Source organism: Lissotriton helveticus, chromosome 2_1 (assembly GCF_964261635.1).
Source record: "Lissotriton helveticus chromosome 2_1, aLisHel1.1, whole genome shotgun sequence".
NCBI classification, from domain to species: domain Eukaryota; kingdom Metazoa; phylum Chordata; class Amphibia; order Caudata; family Salamandridae; genus Lissotriton; species Lissotriton helveticus.
In genome coordinates, this window is record NC_136059.1 from 482,256,816 (window position 1) to 482,281,088 (window position 24,273).

Here is a 24,273-nt window from a genome sequence, read left to right on the forward strand (position 1 = left end):
GCAACTGCGTGATAGTGTATATTTAGCTTTAGTTATTAGTTATATATTTCTTTAGAATCTTCTGGGATGACTAGGACTACTGCATCCCAATGTTCTATGTTTTTCATTGGGTGATGTTTAAAAGAGACTAAAGATTCCAAAATGTTGATGATAGAGCTGTTACGTGAGTGTACCAATAAACCACTGCTGATGTTCACTCTTGAAGTTATTGTCAGTCTCTTTACAAAATTTTTAGGACGATTACGTTTATAAAGGCGGAGCACTCACCAGCAATATCCTGCAAAGAAATGGGGGCAGATTGTGTAAAAGCAGCTTTGAAGCTGATCGTTGGAAAAGACAGAAGGGTGCAGATCGTCGTGGCGCGCTTTAGAGGCCGATCGTGCAGAGGTAAAGACCCTCCTCAAGAAGCTCTCCTCAGACCAGATGGACCTCAAGAACTACCAACCCATATCTCTCCTCCCCTTCGAAGCCAAGGTCATGGAGAAGATCGTCAAAAACCAGATCACCAACATCATAGAAGCCAACTCGATCCTCGACTCTACTCAATCCGGATTCCACAGCACCCATAGCACCAAGACCATCCTCCTGGCCACCACGGACGACATCCACACCCTCCTCAACCAGGGCCACACAGCAGCCCTCATCCTACTAGACCTATCAGCAGCCTTCAACACCGTCTCCCACTGTACATTAACCACCAGACTCCATGACGTCGGCATCCGGGGAACCGCCCTCGACTGGATCCGCTCCTTACTCACAGACCAAACACAAAGAATCAGACTCCCACCCTTCCTCTCCAAACCCACAGAGATCAGCTGCAGAGTACCCCAAGGATCCTCACTCAACCCCACGCTCTTCATCATCTACATAGTCCCTTTTGCCGCCATCATCAGAAAACACGGACTCAGCATAGTATCCTACCTAAAAACCCGACATGACCAGACACAGCTTCCAGGAAGGTATGAAAGACGTCGCCTCCTGGATGAGAAACAGCTGCCTAAAGCTCAACTCAGAGAAAATGCAAGTCCTCGTACTCCTCCTCAGATCCACCTCCTCAGCATGGGACAACACCTGGTGGCCCACCACCCTCGTCGAACCCATCACACCCACAGACCACGCTCGCAAATTTGGCATCATACTCGACTCCGCCTTTCAACATGCACCGACAGATAAACGCAGTATCCTCCACATGCTTCAACATCCTCCGCATCCTCCACAAGACCTTCAAATGGATCCCCACCGAATCCACAAGGATCGTAACCCACACACTCATAACCAGCAGACTGGAGTACGGAAACGCCCTCTATGCCGGAATAAACAAATGTCTACTCCTCAAAATCCTGACAATCCAGAATGCCGCAGCTAGACTTGTTCTCGGCATACCACAACAACACCACATCACCCAACACCTATGAGAACTCCACTGGCTCCCAGTAGAAAAGAAAGTGACCTTCAAGCTCCTCACCCACGCCTAAAAATCCCTCCACAACATGGGACCCCAATACCTAAACAAAAGAATCTCCTTCTACGCACCCAAGAGAAGCCTCCTATCCGCCGACCTTGCTCTAGCCAAAATCCCATGCATCAATAGAACCAGAGCAGGGGGGTGATCCTTCTCCTACATTGCAGCCAAGACCTGGAACGAACTCCCTCTAAGCAACAGGTAAACCACCACACTAGAAGCTTTTAGGAAGAGCCTCAAGACCTGGCTCTTCGGATGTGGCAAAACTGGACAAAACCCCCCACACCTCTTCCCCCAGCGCCTTGAGACCCTCGCGGGTGAGTAGTGCGCTTCACAAATCCCTGATTGATTGAATGATCGTTCGAAGAGAGAGCGTGAGCATGAGCGGGATGCTGTTCAGTGTATGAGTGAGGCTCAAAGTATTTTTAATATTGTAGAGAGACCCGCTGCGGAGGTATCATGCATGCGCATACCATTTGTTCTTGGACCGCCATGCATTTCATGACATTGATTTATGCATCACACTCCGGTGGTCACCTTAGGTGTCCTTTCAGCACATATTTATACAGTTGATATATTTTCCAGCTTGTGGTCAACATCAATAGTGAAGTTATTTCTTGAATAACACTTTATTACATTGCTAACATTGCTTCGAAGTATTGAAAACCTGCTTTACTGCATTGAGCTGTGTGAGTTTAATTTTTTATGTTGCTACACAATTGACACATTCTCTTCAAGGGTGATTAGCACACCACTTGTTGATATAACACCGGAGGCAAGTTTGTCAGCGTTGCATGTTTATCATTTTAGTTGGCGATTACCATACTGTTTCACAACGGTGATTGGCACAGCATTACTGCCATACTGTTTCACAACAGTGATTGGCACATCATTACTGCTGTGACATTTTTTAACTGTAGTTAACAGCTAGTTCATCAGTGCCACACTGTTCTCAACAGTGAATGCCATACCTTCTAATTTCAATGGTGATTGGCACAACTTGTGTTGCTGCATCATATGTCTTACGCATGGTAATCCCCTGCCACCATTTTTAAATCCTTCAAAAGTACTGACTCTGAAGTGGGAAAAATTATTGTGTATTTTAGAAATGATATGATAGCAATTGATGGTGATTCTTTCGAATGACATCGAAAAAAGCTTTATTGCTTAGTTTAATAGGTATTCAAGCAGAAGAAATGTTTGATCATTTACCACCAAAGTTACCAGCACAGGGTACGGATGGTAGAGATTATGATTCTTTTTCAGAGGTGGTAAACAGACTTAAGAAAAGATTTTCAGAGGAACCTCATATTGTGATGGAGAGGTATACACTTTTCACGAGGCATCAACTTCTAGATGAGTCTGTTGATTCATATGTGACAGCTTTAAGAGTGTTGGTGAGAAATTATGCATTTGCAGTAACAGTAGACACTTATATTAGGGATCAGTGTATTATACATTGTTCCAATAAAAAACAGGAACAGTTACTTACATAGCACAATCCCACGTTACAGGAGGCAATAGATATGGCTAAAAGTGCAAAATGCAATTTAAATCCTTTAAAGCTATCAATGTTGATGGCATTATCATGGAAGAGACAGCAATATATTGCAATGAAAATCCTAAAAATTATAATGCAAAAGGTAAATTTAGTAATACTGTGAGAAAGTGCACGGTTAGCCCCCAACTTTGTGCCTGGAAAATGATGTAGTTTCAATTGAAAGTGCACAGGGTCCCTACCAACCAGGTCCCCTGTGCCAGAGTTCCTTACCTAAAACAGTACCACGATTGGCACAACTTCAGACCCTCCGTAAGTCCCCAGTAAATGGTACCCCTGGCCCTTAGGGCATCGTGGCTGAAGAGGGGACCCCTCACCAACGCCATTCAAACTGTCACTGCAGCCTGCATGCCGTAGTGCAGAGAAAACGACAAAGTCGACATAGTACACTGCCTGTGTGCTATGTCAAGCACCACTGCCTAAACTATAGGTAACAGTATAATCAACAAGGGAACCCGTCTAGGTAGCTGAGGACCTCGGGTAATTAGTAATTTTGTCAATAACAAAGGTCCTAAGCTTATCAAATAAATTAATAAGTGGCAAACATAGACTTAAATAAGAACTATAGCTCTTTTTTTCTCCAATGTCCAGCCGGACAGGGAAATATTTATTTTCAAAATTTAAACAAGGATTCACGAATACGTGAGACACGACATAGATAAAAAAACTGGGCACAAGCCTGTACCAAGTAAGGGAGGGAGAACAATACAGGGAAAAAAATGAGGGAAAGATATGGAAAAGTTTAACAGGCAAAGGAAGTGGAGCAAAAGGCGGCTTACAATACAATGCAATCTTGTGTAAGCACAAACCAACAGTTACTGCAATAAATATGTACAATTGAGAACTGCAGTACTGTTAAAACAGTCTACAGTACAAGCTTAGGACCTTTGTTCGTGACAAAATAAACTATAGGTAATTCACCTCTCTAGCAGGCCTTACACACCCTAAATCAGGGTGCACTATATCTCAGGTGAAGACATATCTGCATGAGCAGATATGTCCCTACAATATTTAAGTCTATTCTTAATATTGTAAGTGCCAGGGATGCCATAGAGAGACAAATCGAGTTCCCCAGCACCACGATGGCTTCACACTAGTGTTTGGTACCAAACAACTCCTCCTAATAAACCCATACTGATGCCAGTGTTCGATTTATTAGAACATGTACCCAGGAGGCATTTCAGAGGTGCCCCCTGAAAACCTACCAAACCTGGGGGCTCATTAGGATGGCGGACGGAAGAGCCACCGCTGTAATATAGTTGACAGTCTAGTAGTTGGGATGGGAGGAGCTAGATGGGCTGAGGGGAAGAGGAGGAGTCAGAACAGGATGAGGGCAGTTAGAGTAGGGACAGGGTAGAGACAAGTAGCTGTTAATAAAGCTCCATTAATTAAGAACCTGTGTCTGTGGTTCTTTGTAGCAGGATGCTACAACTGGCGACGAGGGTGGGATAGAGCAAGCCCCACTGTGTGCAGAGTCTCACAAGGACGCCCTGTCCCGAGCAGCTTCAAAAACGCAAAAATGCTGCTGAATGGAGCCACGCAGCCGCCTGAAGGACGAGGCCAGCAGCTGTCAAGATTGCCCTTCAAAGTCTGTGAGGGAGCAGAGGGGCCGAAGAAACGAGCGCTGAACCGCTCGAGAGCCAAGCAGTCGATCGCGTTGAAACGCGTCGCACGCTGGAAGCGTGTGCCCTGGGTGAGTGGCCCGTGTGCAGAGATCGGGAGCCCACTCCGACCCTGTACTGTGCCCAGGAAGGAAGAAGAAGTGCCCCAGAGCCGTGGACGGCGTCCACGACGTGCCGCCAGCAAGCGCTGCTAAGAGCGCTGCAATTTGAGCCCGGACGCTGTCGGAGATCGGGAAAACCTCACGCCCGATGCGTGAGGTTTGGCATGCTGTCGGCGTAAGAGAGCGGGAACTGCGAAGGTGAGCTGGGAGCCCACCCCAATCTCACCTGATGACTGCTATGGCCTAAAGAGAGTGAATCCTGGGGTGGACTGCCCCCGCGAAGGTCCACTGCCAAGCGCTGCTGAGCGCGGTAAAATTGGAGCCCGGCGTCGGAAAACCTCACGCCGGATGCGTGGGATTTGGCACGCCGCCGCCGAAGGACCCTGCAAAGTAAGGCGGGAGCCCACCCCAACCTCACCTGACTGTAGCCTTGACCAGAGGGAGCCAAATCCGGAGCATGCTGACCCTGGGAGCAACTGCTGGTGAGTCCTGTGTGAAGAATCGGGTCGAATGAAGAGAGAGAAAGTAGTGCCTGCAGATAACCACGGAGGCCATCTTTGAGACAGGCAACTTTTGGGACATCCTCCCTGTGCAAACTGTGGGCGGCCATTTTGAGGTCAGGCGAGCTGAGTTTAACAACAAGCATTGGCGAACATAACAGAAACAAGCATTGGCGAAGACCAAAACAAGCATTGGCGAAGACCAAACAAGCATTGGCGAAGACCAAACAAGCATTGGCGAAGACCAAACAAGCATTGGCGAAGACCAAACAAGCACTGGCGAAGACCAAACAAGCATTGGCGAAGGCCAAACAAGTACTGTCAAGAGCCAACAGACAAGCCGTGGCGAGTAGAAACCAACAAGCAGTGGCGAAAGCAAATAAACAAGCATTGGTACATGCAAGTCAACAAGCCTTGGTATGTGCAAATAAACATGCACTGGTAAATGCCAAGAAATAGGCATTGGTAAGGCAAATACTTAAGCGTGAATAACGGCGCGTGAACAACAATGAACACGTTTTGGCAACCAAGACAGAAGAAGCACGAGCAACCACAAGAGTGACTTACCGAACATGCATTGACAAAACAAACGGTCAGCGCGGGTGGAAACGCGAACATTGAGAAACGCAAGCGAATGCGCAGTGGCGTATGTAATGAAGTAACGCGTGTCTATAAAATAAAAGAGGCACAAGCGAACACAAGGACCAAGCAAAGACAATAGCACAATGGAGCAAGCATAAGCAAATGCAAGAGACAGATAAAGACGGCACTAAACACAAACCAAAGAGCGCCGAAGAGAGAAGAACTGCTGGGCAGAACTGCAGAAGACCCAGAGGAGGGCAGTCCTACAGAGGACCCCGGAGAGAGTAGAACCATCCAAGTTCATTCACCGGCGCATACTGTGATGGTTACAAAGACTATCAATTTCTAAGCAAACGACCAGACCAAAGACCTTAACCAGACTCTCCCTCTCTCATGGCGGGAAGAGACGTAGCACAGCGGGTCACTCCAGACATTGAAGTACCGCTCCCAGCGGTGCAGACTGATGAGTGGATCTCGGATCTCAAACGACACTGGTGGCTCGAAGCTTTGGAAGATTTCTTAAAAGCCAATGGTGAACAAAGAGAGAGAAAATGTCTGATACTACTCCTCCATCTGGTGGGTCCTGAGGGCCGCTGCCCAATCAGGACATTTTCCAAAGAGGAGACAGACATCTATAAAAGACTCCAAAGGGAGCTCTGTGCCCATCTCAACGCACAGACAGATGTGGATCAGAATCGCATAGTTTTCAATACAGCACGGCAGGAACCAGGCGAACCGTTGCCAAACTTCATCACTCGGTTACAAAGTCTGGTACGAGGCTGCCACTTCAACACTTTTACAAATGAGGATGCGGTTCGACTTCGGATCGTTGAAGGTTGCACAAACCCTGATACCAAGCGCAAGATCCTGCAAGGGCATTGGTCGTTAAAGGAAATCATCAAGAAGGCCGAAATTGGAATGCAGATAAAAGCAAGAGACGGATTCAAGGACGTGCACCTGAGAGCAAACCATCAAGATACCTGGGAAGATAGAACTCAGAAAACAAACAAAACTGAAAGGACAGAGAGGGAAGGCAGACCAGCAAAAAGACAACGAGAAAGATACAGCGACATAGAAAGTGACAAGGATTACTCAGAGTCAGACTCCTCAGCGTCCGACTACTCAAAGTCAACCAAGAATTACTCCGAGTCAGATGACTCAGAGTCAACCATCCAAAAGACAATTCCAAAGAGTTATTCACCCCTCAAGAGTTCCTCAAGGAGTCATTCAAAGTATGAGACACTGTACTCTGATGAGGAAAGAGCGTCAAGTGGGACAGATCGCACTCCTGGACAAGAGGACGTCCTGCACAACAAGTGGGAGAGAAAGACAAACCCTAGAAGAAGGGGTCGCACTGGTCAACACCTGAAGTCGGCGCAGGAACATCAGTCGTCAAGCAGTGAAGACGAGTCCAAGGAAACATCTGGCAGGAGACCACATCAACCCCAGATCAGAGGTGTTAGAGCATCAAACAAGCGTGAAGGAGAAACAGGTCGCACAAGACGGACTGATCCTCCACAGCAACGAACCAGAAAAGATCCATGCACTTTTGGCTCCCGCGACAACGAAGAAACGGAGAGGAAATCGTTAACTTCAGGCGAGAAGGACAAAGAGGCAACAGCTTGGGATCAAGCACAAGGAACAAGCACGGGGTCATCAAACAAACCCCCAAATGAGACAACATTGCAGATGCTCCCACAAAGGCACACGGAGAAGCATCTCAAAGACAATTCAAAGGGAAAGAGCAATTTGTCACTGACTACGGAATTCAAAAATCCATTACCCAAGACAGTTTCAAAGAAATGTTTGAGAAGGAATGGGAAGAAGGATCTCTCTGATGCGGAGCGCACATCCATCCAATCCTGGAAGTTGACAAAAGACGTCTCTGACCCAGAAAGCACTTCTATGGCCAGGAACTCCTCTGGTTCAGAGAGCGCGTCTGTCCGATCCTTTAAAAGGGGTATGGCCCAGACCTCCTCTGATTCAGAGAGCGCATCTGCCCGATCCTGGAAGTCGACCAAAGACTTCTATGACCCAGAGAACATGTCTGTCCAATCCCGTGAGTCGACCAAGTCATGGTCCCGACAACAGACATGGCGTCAACCACCCGAACGCACCATGGAACCAAAGGACATCCTTCCCGTCAAGAGCAACATGTCACACACTAAGGTCTCTGAATACTCAGTCACTCCACCGGACAACCTGTCATGTCAGTCACAAGTATATCCAGACACAGATCAGACACCGTCACCCCTGAAGGGGTCCGCAAGGCTGACTCACAGGACCTACAAAAGGAAAACAGAGACAGTGGACCTTAGTTACCGGATGGGAAAGGACCAGCCAGTCACTCCGCAAGGAAAGCCGGACGTGTCAGGAGAGAGGGATCATCAGATGAGAGAAAAACATGCCTATGCACAGAAGCCGGACGTGTCAGTAGAGAAATATCATCAGATGAGAGAGAAACATGCCTATGCACCGATAGCTCACGAGCTCGCCAGACAACCCGAGGCCGTGGATGAGTTATCGAACCAAACCAAGACCGTCTCATCAGATAGCACCGTACTGTCTGGCATACATGACCCTGAATTGGAGGGCAGTGTTGCTCTCGACCGGACTAGCCAAAAGGAAGTAAGGGTAGATGCGGCGAATGAGTTACCGAACCAAACCAAGACAGTCTCATCAGGTAACACCGTACTGTCTGGTATACATGACTCTGAATTTGAGGGCAGTGCTGCCCTCGGCCGGACAAGACAAAGGGAAGCAAAAGTAGATGCGGGTGCTCGAAAGAGGACCGGAACATTATCCCCTCGTGAAAGAGATCGAGCATCTGAACCAACCGTAGTTACACCACCGGAAGGAAACAGGAGGACTGCGGACCGTCAGAGTAAACAGTTTACACGCAACGTGGTCAAGAATGCCTTGATCAAGACAACAGAAAGATTGACCAAAGCCAAGCCCACCACTGATTCGACACTACTGAAGCTTGAAAAACAGGCCGTCCGCCGACCCGTGTGGTGGATTGAAGAATTGCGAACACTGAAGACATTAAGCTCATTTTGTTAAGAAAGGGGGAGATGTAATATAGTTGACAGTCTAGTAGTTGGGATGGGAGGAGCTAGATGGGCTGAGGGGAAGAGGAGGAGTCAGAACAGGATGAGGGCAGTTAGAGTAGGGACAGGGTAGAGACAAGTAGCTGTTAATAAAGCTCCATTAATTAAGAACCTGTGTCTGTGGTTCTTTGTAGCAGGATGCCACAACCGCGGCCCTGGAGTACGCGGAAAATGCCTTTTCCGGGTCCGCCTGCCGCGGACACTCCGTCCGCCATATCAGGATAGGAAAACGTGTCAAATTTCCGTCCGCGACTGTTGAGGGTCAGCAAAAATGGTCAGGCGATTTAGTCGATGTTTCTTAAGTAATTTTGCCCAGCGTTAAACGCCTCTAATACCTTATGAAGATTTATCAAATAAAGAGGCAGGCGCTGGGAACAGGAAGACAGGAAACACGTTTTATTCCGACGGAGCAGAACACATCAGATCGGACAACAAGGTATCGTCTCGAGGTGCTCTCTGAAAGCCTCTCTGAGGCCTGATCTTTTATACACTGGTTTATGAATGAGACCGTTCTTTATTACAATAAAGACATTGTGAAGTAGTGAAGGATGACATCCCCTGTACCCCCCCCCCAGTTCCGGCTTATTCCAACACGTGGCTACAGTAGAGGTTCTCACCCCCCATACAATAAGAGGAGGCTATCACGCAGCTGAGTTTTCCGCCGATTCCTTTGGAATGTGTGCGCCTGATCGAATCCCAAGGGGTGGGGAGGCCATGATCAATAGTAGCTTCTTTGAAAAGGGTCGAGTGCATACAGTAGTGGGCAATAAACTGTATCCTCAGGCCTAGGGATGACCAGCGGTCCGTACAGACAATCGGGCTCAGAGGAAGGGGTCATCAAAGGAGAGGTATTTATGAAAGAAAGGGTCAGTGTGGATAATCACGCGTTGAGGGAGGATTTATCGACTGAGGGGCATTCATGGAAGGAAAGGAGGTGTTGGTCAGGCGCGGGGTGTGATTCTCAGAGACAGAGTCATGTGGAAGGAGAGGTCATGACTTGTACATGTGAGAGCGGAGGCAGCCAGGGTGCATGGGGGAGGCTTGCAGGGTCAGGGAAGTGTGCTGGTGACCGATCGTGAACAGGGAGACCATGGTACCTAAAATGGTTGTCGTGTATGCTCATACGTGAGTCTGAGGAATGGACAAGATGGCGCAGATGATGTTCAGCTCATAAACTAAAATTCCACAGTCCTCCCTTTTAACATGTCTCGCCAGTTTGTCAATTCGGATCTATCCCCATAAGACCACGTATCTCTATCTCATAGAGGGGACTCATGTGCTCAGGTCTGAAGTCCAAAGTCTTAGGGCACATACAGTTAGAAATGAGCGAACACAAAGGTGGCAGACATTGAATACCTAAACAGCACCCACACAGTACCACGATTGGTATCAATATAAACGTAAACAATCTCCATCCCCAGAACTTCAAAGTGTCCCAAAACCAGCCTCCAAGCGACCAGCCTTCTTGTTCTTGGTGAACCTCTGAGGATAGTCTGTGGAGGTGTTCAATTGCTTTGTAGACTGAAGGCGAGTTATCTGGCACGTAGGTACAACAGCTGGAGCCGATGATGCGGCATGCTCCTCCACGGTCGGCCAGAATCACATCCAGGACAAGGCGGTTTTGGAGAGCCACCAGGCGGACTGCCTGAAGCTCAGCCGTGTTGTTAGCGAGGATGCCAGCCGTGATGTTGATGGTTGTTTCTACTGCTTGAGTCAGATGTCGGATAGCGCGGCTGTTTGCCATTGGTCCCCACAGAGGAACAAGTCCCTTTGCTGCATCCAGGAACTGTGCTCCGGTGGAGTCGGCTTGTTCAATGTCTCCGGCGCGCTTTTGCCGGTGATGGTAGGCTGAGGCCACATACGTGGGAGGAAGAATGAAGGCGATGTAGCAAGTACCCCTCCAACCTTTTGGGAGCCAGGTGTAAGCTTTGGTGCCACAAACAAAGTACATATTCAGAGAAGCAACAAAGGAAGGAGGATAAACTGAGACCAATGTTCTGGTGATGCGGCAGGAACTGTGACCCACCAGCTGCGTTCCTTGGCCTTCGAGGCATACGAGTCCTGTAACATTGATGACAGACAGGGCCACGGTCAGGGTGGCAGCCGTTTGCTTCCGCAGGTGGGAGAAGGTGGGTCTGGCTGGATTGTGGAGCACTTGCATTTCGACTCTTTCTTTGGCAGGGATGTTCGTAAGGAAGGCGGAACCTGAGGCCGCAGGACAAATGGGGGCACACGTTTTTCCTGTTTTGTTCAGCCAGAACCCATAGTAGAAGTGTGACACTGTCTGACCAGAAGCGGCGTTGTCCTTGTGGCTCTCCTGCAAGAGGATCAACCAGGCGAGGCAGGAGCCATGAACTGAGAAAGGAGAAGGAATGAAAGGTATGGAATGTTCAGTGGCATGCGGGAGCAACCCGCAGATCCAGCAGTTCGTGGCATTGGTAGCAAGGTTGTGCTGGTGCAGCAGTTGCACGAAGGAATTGTTCCAGAACTCCCTACGCCTCTCTCGGAGCTGAGGCGAAAGGGAAATCAAGTGATGCTCTTTCATGGTGGTTGGCTGTACAGTGGCTAGCAACATCTGATGGGCGGGTGTGCTGTCCTCCAAGATCCAGAAGGAAGTCATGAGGAGGAGGCAAAAGAGGAAAAGGATGAAGTAGGCGATTGTCTTTGATTTGTGCAAATTGTCACTCTTTGGGTTCCTGTAGTGGGTATTCCCGGTTGCGTCCATCATCTTCTTGTCTGGCGCTTCCATCATCTTCTTGTCTGGCGCTTCCATCATCTTCATCTTCAAGGTGCTCGGTAGTGGGCAGAACCACAGACTTTGTTTAGTTTCTCTCCGGGTGACCCTTGGTTGTTTTAGGCCACCGTTCTGAGATTTTAACTTAGTCCGTGGTCTACTTAGCCGAAGCTCCCCCCTTTCGACGCAGGAAATACCCTTCCCGGGATGGCACAGTGGGATCAGAGTGCTTTGCAAGTTCAAGTGCCTCGGTATCGGGATAGCAGTTCAGTGATGGTCGGTCTTTGTCCAGGAGCTCTTCTTGGGTGTCGGCGTTTTCTGTCGTGGCCAGGGTCGAGGAGACCTTCTTGCAGTGATGGCCGTGCAGCCAGTGCTTCTTCCCCTCTACTCGAAGAGCCGTCCGAGTGGTGATCAGTACTTGCCAGGGGCCCGTCCACCGGGGTTCCAGACTCTTTGCCCGTTGGAAATTTCAGATTAAAACATAATCTCCCGGTTGGATATCGTGACCGGGACCCCTGGAAGCATCGGGGATAGCCTGCTGCACCTGTTGATGAATGACAGACAACGTTTTAGTCAATTTGCACAAATAATCTGACAGCAGGACATCGGGGACGTCGTGAATGGAGGTTGGTTTGGGGGCAGTCCAGAGGTTCATTGGTCGCCCAAACACCACCTCGTAGGGGGTCAAGTGGTGCCTAGTGGGAGTGGAGCGCATCGATAGCAATGCCAGTGGAAGGGCATCTGGCCACTTAAGTCCTGTGGTGGCCACTATTTTTGACAGTTTCAGTTTCAGTGTAGCATTGTGTCGCTCAACCAGGCCAGCGGATTGGGGGTGGAAGACCGCATGAAACCTTTGTTTTACCCCCAGCCCCTTCAGGATTAGTTGGATAACTTCAGCTATGAAGTGGGGGCCATTGTCGCTCCATAAAATTCGGCAAAGGCCGTAGCGAGGGAAAAACTCTTTCAGTAGTACTTTGGCAGTAGTCATGGCAGTGTTATCACGGGTTGGATAGGCTTCCACCCATTTGCTGAAGGCACATACAATGACTAGTACATACTTCAAGCCTTGGCATCTTTCCAGCTGGATGTAATCCATCTGAAGGACTTCAAAGGGGTGGTCGGGGGTCCCAAACCCTCCCCGGGGTACCACAGTTCCTTTCCCGGGATTGTGTTGTAGGCAGATAAGGCACTGCTGGACCAGGCGTTTGGCTGAGTCGGGGATTTTGCCGTTGTGCCAGACTTTGGAAATGAGTTCAATCATGGGGGCGGAACCTATGTGTGCAGGGGAGTGTGCCATAGTCAGTATGGGGATCAAGTATGAGTCAGGCAGCAACCATTTGTTTGTGTCCTTTGTCCGCCAGCAGCCTTCGTCGTCCTTTAAACCCACCCGTGCCCACTCAGTCAGTTCGTGAGGTGTGCTGGCCGACTGGATGTCCTTAATCGTTTCCCTAGCGTCAGTCCATTTTTCTGCTTGTGACCTGGTCACATACAGGCGTGTCGTCGTCCTATTTTCAGCTGTGGTTCGGGCAGTGATGTCGGCCAGTGCGTTTCCCTGTCCAACTAAGTCCGTCACCTTCTTGTGTGCCTGGCATTTGATCACTGCTAATCGTTCGGGGAGGAGAACTGCTTCAATCAGGGCGGAGACTAGATCTCCGTGGAGAATGGGTGTACCGTGGGACGTCAGGAATCCCCTTTCCCTCCATAAGAGCCCAAAATGATGAACCACCCCGAAGGCATACTGGCTGTCCGTGTAAATGTTCGCCGTGGTTCCCGCTGCTATGATGCATGCTCGTGTGAGGGCAATTAGCTCTGCTGCCTGTGCGGATCGTTGCGTGATACGGGCTGTTTCAACTACTGTTCGGACTGTCGTCACCGCATAGGCAGCTGAGGTGGTGCCGTCTGGGAGTTTGATACAAGAACCGTCTACCCATCGTTCTCCATCAGGGTCTGTAAAAGCAGTGTCTCTAAGGTCAATTCTACTTCTGGTCTGTTCGTCTGTGAGGGTCACACAGTCGTGTATAGGGGGCACATCGGGGTCATTTTCAGGCAAGGGCAACAGTGTGGCAGGATTCAAAGTCGTGCATCTCTTCAGAGTGATGTGGGGTGCAAGTAGAGTCAATTCGTACCCCGTCAGTCGTGCACTAGTCAGGTGTTGGGTCTTGGTCTGGTTCAAAAGGGTGTCAACTGCGTGGGGTACTAACACCGTGAGAGAGTTTGAAAGTACAATTCCCTCACTCTGACGGATAGAGACAGCTGCGGCGGCTACTGCTCGAAGGCAGGCAGGTAAAGCTCTGGCGACTGGGTCAAGAGTGGCAGAGAAGTAGGCACAAGGGCGTTGTTTGGCGCCGATGGGCTGAGTTAGAACAGACAATGCGCATCCTTCCCTTTCGTGCGTGAAGAGGGAGAAGGGCTTGGAGTAATCTGGTGTTCCTAGGACGGGTGCCGAGCAAAGGGCATCCCGCAACTCCTTAAAAGATGCTTGGCATTCGGGGGTCCAAGGAAGTGGGAAGGGTACATCTTTGGCCAACAGGGAAAGTAGGGGGTTTATAATGAGACTGAAATTTGGTAACCATTGTCGGCAAAAAGAGGTAAGGCCTACCAATGAACGGACTTGCTTCTGTGTTTTTGGGATGGGGGTGTCTAGGATGGTTTGGATTCGGTCGGGCGTAAGTTTCCTCCCTTCTTTGGACAGGAGATGACCTAGGTATGTCACTTGAGGTTGACAGAACTGCAGTTTCTTCTTGGAGACTTTGTGGCCATTCTCCGCAAGAAAGTGCAAGAGTTGGATGGTGGCTGTGATTGCAAGAGGAGTGGTGTCGGCCGCCAAGAGGATATCATCGACATATTGGATCAACACCACTCCATCTGGTAGCTGGATGGCGTCCAGCTGTCTTTTGAGGGCCTGGCTGTAAATTCTGGGACTTTCAGTGTAGCCCTGAGGAGCTCTACAAAATCGGTACGAACGGTTTCTTAATGTGAAGCCGAAGAGATAACGGCTGTCTGGATGGATGGGGATAGAGAAAAAGGCATTTTTGAGATCAATAACGGTGAAGGTGGTGGCAGTGGACGGGATGAGGGTCAGAATGGTGGCGATGTCTGAGACTACGGGGTACTGTGGTACCACCACTTTGTTGACTTCTCGCAGGTCGATGATAAAGCGGTACGCTTTCTCATCTCCCTCACCTTGCTTCTTAACAATGGGTAGGATAGGGCTGTTGCAAACATTACTAACCACTTCCTCTACCACTCCTGCATCTAACAAGGACTGAATAATCGCTACCAATGCCTTCTCGCCTTCGGGCGATATCCGGTATTGTGGGAGTTTCGGGAGCATTGCGTCTGGTCGAACAGTTATGTGCACAGGGTCGATCATCATTCGTCCTACATCCGAATCGTTTCTGGCCCATAGATACGGGGGTAGGGTGTCGAGCAAGGTTAGGTCAGCATCAGTGATAGAGTACATATGTCGTGCGGGGCAGGATCTGGACATGCTCGGGTTGTCGTACAGGATGACTCGGACTCCATCTGGGGAACATCTAATAGTAGCTCGGAAATGTTTTAGCAAGTCAATACCCATAATGGCGTCAGGGGAGTTGGAGGAAAGCAGAAATGTTGTGTCCGTGGGATTGTTTCCTAGGTCAAAGGAGATAGGTACAGACAGGGGATTTGTGGAGGGCGTTCCATCGAAACCTATCGATGTAATGTGTGAGCTAGACAAGGGTGCCCTTGGAATCAGTCGCTTTGATAATACACTACGTGTCGCTCCAGTGTCTACCAAGAATGGAGACTTTGTACCCAGGACCTTAGCGGTGACGTAAGGACCTTGATGGTCAACACAGAGCTCGACTGGATCCCTCCCTTGCCCCTGGCAGTCCTATGCAGAGTCGTGGGCATTGTTGCAATCAGACTGTTGGCACTGATTCTGTCGGGGGCGGTCAAATGTGTTCGGTCTGCCAGGCCTGTCATTGCTGATGTCGTGGGTGTGCCCTCGTCCCTGCCCTCTAGTCCTGGGGGCATTTGCCATATCGCTTGTCTCGTTATTCTTAATTGTTTCTCGGAGGACCGGGCACTGAGACTTCCAGTGGCCAAATCCTTTGCAAAACGCACACTGGTTCTCATCGAGGTCTGTTCGTGGAGCGCCGGGTGTGGGTGTGCGCTCTCTAGGGCGTGGATTTCTAGGGGCATTCGACTGGTAGTTTCCCCTATACTGTTCCCTTCCTCTAGTCACTCCCTGCAGTTGAGCAATCATCACTCGTTCTTTTAAGTCCTTTTTCTTTCTCTCAGTCGCCCTCTCGTTCTCGTTCTTTTGGTGTTCGTAATACTGAGCCATCTGAAGGATAGCTGCAGGTTTGGAGGCCCCCCAACTACTCTCGCTTGTCTGTAACTTCTGGGAGACCTCTTGTAATAGCCCTTTTACGTAGTTTTGCACGAATAGGTGTTGTCCGGTTGCGGTGGTCATGTCTTGGCCACTGTAGTCGGAGAACACTGTCTCAAATCGGGAGAAATATTCTGATACGTCTTCCTGGGGTTTCTGGCGGCAAGCCGTGACTATTGACCAGTCTACCTTTTTCTTTGGGATCAATGTCTTTAGCTTCTGCACTATTTTGTCCGGGAGTTCCAGTATGTCTTTTACAGGTTTCCTACCGGGCTCTCGCTGCCTATCTAGTTCACTGAGTTGATTCCAAGTATGTCCGAACAGATCTGTGTGGTTGGCCTTCCGGATTTGCTTCCACACGTCAGCCGGCAGACATAACCCAAAAAACAAAACAAATCAATGTCCGCTAGAGTCATTATGGTTGAGCCCAAGGCTGTATTTAGTTCGGTATAAAATGCTGTCGGGTTCTTTCTTAAATCGGGCAGGGTTTGCCTAAAGGTTAAAATATCTTGTCGATCCCATGGTTGATAAACCCAGTTGTACACAACCCTCCCTTTCGCATCTGCGTGGTTAATATCGTCGTTTGTTCCCTGACCTCTTGGGGGAACCCAGTAGGGGGCGGCTTCTCTGATAGGCATCATAGTGTTGGCTACTTCTAATGGGGGCTCAGCCGTTTCAGAGACTGTGATCTTAACCTCTGGTTTCTGTTCAGTGAGGTGGCGGAAGACTTCAAGTATTTGCATGAAGAGGTCCGTCACATCACTTTCAGTCCCATCTCCGACATCGATCTTCCTATATAGAGCCGTCAGGTTAGCAGGACCCTTATTCTGATACCTATCCTCATATGCGTTCAGGGTGTGGTAGCTGAACCGTAAAATAAAATGCCGTCTGTGGCTACCGGTATGTGAATTGTGCATATTCATCGCATATTCTTCGCTCTCTTTCCGTTCTACCAGTGTCTTTGCTATCTTATCAATCCCATCCCGCTCATCTTTGCTCAACCTATTTGGTCTTGTCGTTAGCTGCTTGCTAGTCTCGTGTTCATCTGATGTTCCCGATGTGGCTGGTGCGAAGGCCGTAAGAGCCGGGGCACTAGCGCTAGGGTCACCCTCGCCCGCCCTCAGGACTGGTAGGTGTTGTGCCAGTGGCTGGCAGGGGGCATAAGGAGGGGGCATGTAGATGATCGGAGGACCTAGCAGTAACTCGTCATTTGCCCGTTGTTTGGAGGGCATTTCTGGGTAGAGCGCAGAGGGGGTCCTAACAAGGCATTGGCCTGTTGACCCTGATTCTTGCAATTGTCTCACTTCCTCTCTCCTTTTTATCTCTTCATCTAGTTCCTTCGCTGCCAGGTGGGCTGCCTTTTGCAATTCTTTCCCTATTTTTGTTTCTTCTCTTTTCCTTCGTTGCTCTGCTTCTTTGCGCCACATGCCGATACTATTGAGCATAGTGGGTGTTGCCTTATTTATTCTAACAGCTGCTTCTAGCGCTTTTATTTTATGATCATCAAAAGAACCTATCAGTGGCCACTGACTTTCGGGGTCCCTTTTCGTATATTTATGCCATAACTTACTATAAGCTATAGCGACTAGTCCTTGTTTAGTGAACATGTCCTTATTAGGGGTGCCTTCCAATGGAGCTGGATGGTTCATCTCTAATAAGCGGTCCGGGTTGATCCAACTACTGACCAATGGGGAGAAGATAGGCATGACGGGTTACAACGGGGACAAAAGTCTGCACTACCTATCCTTCACTACTTCGCGAAGACTAGACAGAATATTTTTATTCTGCAGTATTCGCAAATAGGGAATACCCAAAGAGAGAACCAATATCGAACAATTAATGTTCGTTCAATCAAACAATCAGTGGCGAGGAAAAAAATAGGCGCGGCGGGTTACAACGGGGGCAAAAGTCTGCACTACCTATTCTTCACTATCTGCAAAGGAGGACAGAATACTTTTTACCCTTCCCCGTTTGTAGACAGAGAATTCTCGAGAAAAACAATCCTCGAACAAACAATGTTCGGGCAAACAATCAATCAGTGGGGGAGAAAAGATAGGCACGACGGATTACAACGGGGGCAAAAGCCTGCGTTACCTACCCCTCGCTGCATGCAAAGGAAGAGAGAATATTTTTATCCCTCTCAGTTTGCAGACAGAGAATCTCCAAGAGAACCAACAATTCGGAGAGTAATACTAGTATTTTCAATCAATCAATCAAAATATTTCTTAGTTTGTCGTGTTACACAACCTTACCCGGACCGTATGGACAGTTTCTCGTCTTCCGCTTCCAGCGCCCGATCGTCCTCCACTCTCTGTTACTACCGTGGCACTCCTGATGGTTCCCAGTCAGGACCGAAGATCACTCGGGGAGAGGTCTGCTCGGAACCAGTGAAGTTCAGATGATCGGCTGTCAGACGAGGGTCTATCGGACAGGAGCTCTTCCGATCGTTGCAGTCGTTCACTCTGTCGTTGGGACCTCTCCCACCGGATCCACGTGTCGCTGATGGGCCCCACACGTTGGGACGCCAATTGTTGAGGGTCAGCAAAAATGGTCAGGCGATTTAGTCGATGTTTCTTAAGTAATTTTGCCCGGCGTTAAACGCCTCTAATACCTTATGAAGATTTATCAAATAAAGAGGCAGGCGCTGGAGACAGGAAGACAGGAAACACGTTTTATTCCGACGGAGCAGAACACATCAGATCGGACAACAAGGTATCGTCTCGAGGTGCTCTCTGAAAGCCTCTCTGAGGCCTGATCTTTTATACACTGGTTTATGAATGAGACCGTTCTTTATTACAATAAAGACATTGTGAAGTAGTGAAGGATGACATCCCCGGTACACCCCCCCCCACCAGTTCCGGCTTATTCCAACACGTGGCTACAGTAGAGGTTCTCACCCCCCATACAATAAGAGGAGGCTATCACGCAGCTGAGTGTTCCGCCGATTCCTTTGGAATGTGTGCGCCTGATCGAATCCCAAGGGGTGGGGAGGCCATGATCAATAGTAGCTTCTTTGAAAAGGGTCGAGTGCATACAGTAGTGGGCAATAAACTGTATCCTCAGGCCTAGGGATGACCAGCGGTCCGTACAGACAATCGGGCTCAGAGGAAGGGGTCATCAAAGGAGAGGTATTTATGAAAGAAAGGGTCAGTGTGGATAATCACGCGTTGAGGGAGGATTTATCGACTGAGGGGCATTCATGGAAGGAAAGGAGGTGTTGGTCAGGCGCGGGGTGTGATTCTCAGAGACAGAGTCATGTGGAAGGAGAGGTCATGACTTGTACATGTGAGAGCGGAGGCAGCCAGGGTGCATGGGGGAGGCTTGCAGGGTCAGGGAAGTGTGCTGGTGACCGATCGTGAACAGGGAGACCATGGTACCTAAAATGGTTGTCGTGTATGCTCATACGTGAGTCTGAGGAATGGACAAGATGGCGCAGATGATGTTCAGCTCATAAACTAAAATTCCACACGACGGAAAAGCACGCACCGCCGCCAAACTACACACGACCACACGGCGGACGGAACACATCCGGAGGCTCCGCCGTACGTACTGACGTCTAAGACCGTCCCCCAAATCAAGATGGCGGAAAATACACATAAAACCGCTGCGGAAAAAGAACCTGTCTGAACACGGCGGATTCCCCACAGCGAAGAAAAGATACATAGCAGAGAGACCCACCACAAGCTGCTCGCCACCATGGACCCAGCGCTACACGCTTTCCCGATGCTCTTCGCGATCCACCACGTCCTAGTCTTGGCCCACCATCGACGCCGGCGCAGGTAAGGCACAAACCATTGGCTGCATGGAGGGGAATACCTGCAAGGGTCGTGACGTAGGGAGGGGGAGTGTCATGTTACCGAAACCACTGATGAGAAGCAAATAGAAATACACATTTGTAGTACGCTAACATGAATGAAAACGACAAACCACGAGACATGATAGACTACCTTTATTCCACATAATAGGGGTATAATCACAGTGTATGCGTGAGCATGGGCAAAGTGGGCACCAGAGCAGGTACATCAGAGGCAGCACATCAGAGGGCAGAATGCAGTATCAGAACATCAACAGGGCATTGTGGAGTACAGAGCAGGTACATCAGAGGCAGCACATCAGAGGGCAGAATGCAGTATCAGAACATCAACAGGGCATTGTGGAGTACAGAGCAGGTACATCAGAGGCAGCACATCAGAGGGCAGAATGCAGTATCAGAACATCAACAGGGCATTGTGGAGTACAGAGCAGGTACATCAGAGGCAGCACATCAGAGGGCAGAATGCAGTATCAGAACATCAACAGGGCATTGTGGAGTACAGAGCAGCTACATCAGAGGCAGCACGTGAGAGTGCAGAATGCAGTATCAGAACATCAACAGGGCATTGTGCCCAACAGAGCAGGTACATCAGAGGCAGCACATCAGAGGGCAGAATGCAGTATCAGAACATCAACAGGGCATTGTGGAGAACAGAGCAGGTACATCAGAGGCAGCACATCAGAGGGCAGAATGCAGTATCAGAGCATCAACAGGGCATTGTGCCCAACAGAGCAGGTACATCAGAGGCAGCACATCAGAGGGCAGAATTCAGTATCAGAACATCAACAGGGCATTGTGGAGAACAGAGCAGGTACATCAGAGGCAGCACATCAGAGGGCAGAATGCAGTATCAGAGCATCAACAGGGCATTGTGCCCAACAGAGCAGGTACATCGAGGCAGCACATCAGAGGGCAGAATGCAGTATCAGAGCATCAACAGGGCATTGTGGAGTACAGAGCAGGTACATCAGAGGCAGCACGTGAAAGGGGCCAAGTGCATCAACAGTCCATAGCACTGAACATGTCCATCAGAGGCAGCACGTGAGAGGGGCCAAGTGCATCAACAGTCCATAGCACTGAACATGTCCATCAGAGGCAGCACGTGAGAGGGGCCAAGTGCATCAACAGTCCATAGCACTGAACATGTCCATCAGAGGCAGCACATCAGAGTGCAGAATGCAGTATCAGAACATCAACAGGGCATTGTGGAGTATAGAGCAGGTACATCAGAGGCAGCACATCAGAGGGCAGAATGCAGTATCAGAACATCAACAGGGCATTGTGGAGTACAGAGCAGCGACATCAGAGGCAGCACATCAGAGGGCAGAATGCAGTATCAGAGCATCAACAGGGCATTGTGGAGTACAGAGCAGGTACATGAGAGGCAGCACGTGAGAGGGGCCAAGTGCATCAACAGTCCATAGCACTGAACATGTCCATCAGAGGCAGCACGTGAGAGGGGCCAAGTGCATCAACAGTCCATAGCACTGAACATGTCCATCAGAGGCAGCACATGAGAGGGGCCAAGTGCATCAACAGTCCATAGCACTGAACATGTCCATCAGATGCAGCACGTGAGAGGGGCCAAGTGCATCAACAGTCCATAGCACTAAACATGTCCATCAGAGGCAGCACATCAGAGTGCAGAATGCAGGATCAGAACATCAACAGGGCATTGTGGAGTACAGAGCAGGTACATCAGAGGCAGCACATCAGAGGGCAGAATGCAGTATCAGAACATCAACAGGGCATTGTGGAGTACAGAGCAGCGACATCAGAGGCAGCACATCAGAGGGCAGAATGCAGTATCAGAACATCAACAGGGCATTGTGGAGTACAGAGCAGCGACATCAGAGGCAGCACAAGTACGTGTCCCAACCAAACCGTCCCAGGGACCACAAGAGTGCAACGCAGTTCTCAATGGACAATGGACACACCGTGTGAAATAACATGTGAGTGAAGTGATCAGCACCTCACATCACAGAATCAGGTGGACTGCGTGAACTACCTGCCTCGGACACACTGCCAGCACCAGCAACAGGAGTGTGAGACACAGCCACAGCCCGAGTGACACATACATGGGCCACAGACCCAGACACACTGCCAGCACCAGCAACAGGAATGTGAGACACAGCCACAGCCCGAGTGACAGACACATGGGCCACGGACCCAGACACACTGCCAGCACCAGCAACAGGAGTGTGAGACACAGCCACAGCCCGAGTGACAGACACATGGGCCACAGACCCAGACACACTGCCAGCACCAGCAACAGGAATGTGAGACACAGCCACAGATGTAGTCACTGACACTTGAGCCACTGACCCAGACAGACTACCAGCACCAGAAACAGGAGTGTGCAACACAGCCACAGATCTACTCACTGACACGTGAGCCATAGACCCAGATACACTGCCAGGACCTGCAACAGGAGAGGGCACAACTGAGACTGTGCCACAACATGATGCATGACAGCAAACAACAGACACAGTGCCACTATCTGATACATGAGAGTCAACTGCACCTGCGCCACTGGGACCACTGAAATGATGAGCCACAGGGCTGTATGGGCCAGGAGGCAGGGTGGCCCTGGGAGCTGGGGATAGCTGACCTTGAGCGACATCGGGGTGGGCAGGTGTCAATGGTGTGTGTCTGCGTTTCTTAGGGATGTGTGAGTGCACCCTGGACAGGACAGGACTGGCAAGTGGTGGTGACTCTAAACAAATATCACCCACCATAGGTGGAGCATCTGCAGCCGGGGATCGGGTTTCTGGGGACGTGCTGGAGCCTGCTTGTCGTTTGCTGTGTGCCTGCCGTCTGGACTCAGAATCATGTGTAATGGGGGATGCAACAACAGGGGACTCCCTCCTCTGCTTCTGACTGGGCTGGATGGGAGTGGAGGTATGGGGGGACTCCGCCGCGGAGACATCTGTGTGGCGTTCAGTCGAAAACATCAGCCTCAGTGCAGCCAGGGGTGAAGTATGCCTGTCCTTGATTGCGCCATTGTCCATGGTAGAAGCCTTGTCCGTAGGATGTGCCTTATCCTTAGGTGGAGTGTTGTCTCTGGATTTTGCCTGTGCCCTGGTCGGCGCCCTGTTCCTGCCAGCAGACTTGTCGTCTGTGGTGTACCTGTCTCCAGTAGACACCTGCTCTCTGTGTGTGTCCCTGGCCTTGGGAGATGGATCTTGCTCTGTTGTGTGCCTGTCCATGGGAGTCTCCCTGCTCTTAGGAGGTGCCTTTGTCTTTTGACTGTCCCTGTCCTTGGGAGGGTCCCTTTCCTCTGTTGTGGGCCTGCCCTTGGGAGTCTCCCTGCTCTTAGGAGGTGCCTTTGTCTTTTGACTGTCCTTGTCCTTGGGAGGGTCCCTTACCTCTGTTGTGGGCCTGCCCTTGGGAGTCTCCCTGCTCTTAGGAGGTGCCTTTGTCTTTTGACTGTCCTTGTCCTTGGGAGGGTCCCTTTCCTCTGTTGTGGGCCTGCCCTTGGGAGTCTCCCTGCTCTTAGGAGGTGCCTTTGTCTTTGGACTGTCCTTGTCCTTGGGAGGGTCCCTTTCCTCTGTTGTGGGCCTGCCCTTGGGAGTCTCCCTGCTCTTAGGAGGTGCCTTTGTCTTTTGACTGTCCTTGTCCGTGTCCTTGGGAGGGTCCCTTTCCTCTGTTGTGGGCCTGCCCTTGGGAGTCTCCCTGCTCTTAGGAGGTGCCTTTGTCTTTTGACTGTCCTTGTGCGTGTCCTTGGGAGGGTCCCTTTCCTCTGTTGTGGGCCTGCCCTTGGGAGTCTCCCTGCTCTTAGGAGGTGCCTTTGTCTTTTGACTGTCCTTGTCCGTGTCCTTGGGAGGGTCCCTTTCCTCTGTTGTGGGCCTGCCCTTGGGAGTCTCCCTGCTCTTAGGAGGTGCCTTTGTCTTTTGAGTGGCCTTGTCCAAGGGACTGTCCATGGACTTGTGAGTATCCCTTGCCTTGGGAGTACCTTTTGTGTTGAATGCCTGTGCAGCTCCTGAAGGCATGTCCCCCAACAACACTTGTGGATCCTGTGTGTGTACTCCAGTGTATCTGACGTTGTCGTCGTGAACAGATTTTGCTGACCTAGGGGATGGGGTCTGTGCCCTGCGTGCCCTGACGTGCTGTCTGACGCTGCTTCTAGTGCAATAACCTGTATTTGAGTCCTGCTCAGAATAATCACTACCCCCTGAGACATCCAGTGGTGTAGATGGGGAAACAGAAGTAGCACCCTGTCCATGCGACTGTACTATTGCAGACGACACACTGCTACCCAATGACTGCACTGTCCCGTGTAGACCAGCAAGATCGCCATGCATCCCTTCCATGAATGCCACCACCTGCCCCAACTTCCTATCATGGTCATGGAAAGCATTTGTCATATTAGTCTGCCCCACACACAGCTGTCGCAGCAGATCAACGGCCTCAGC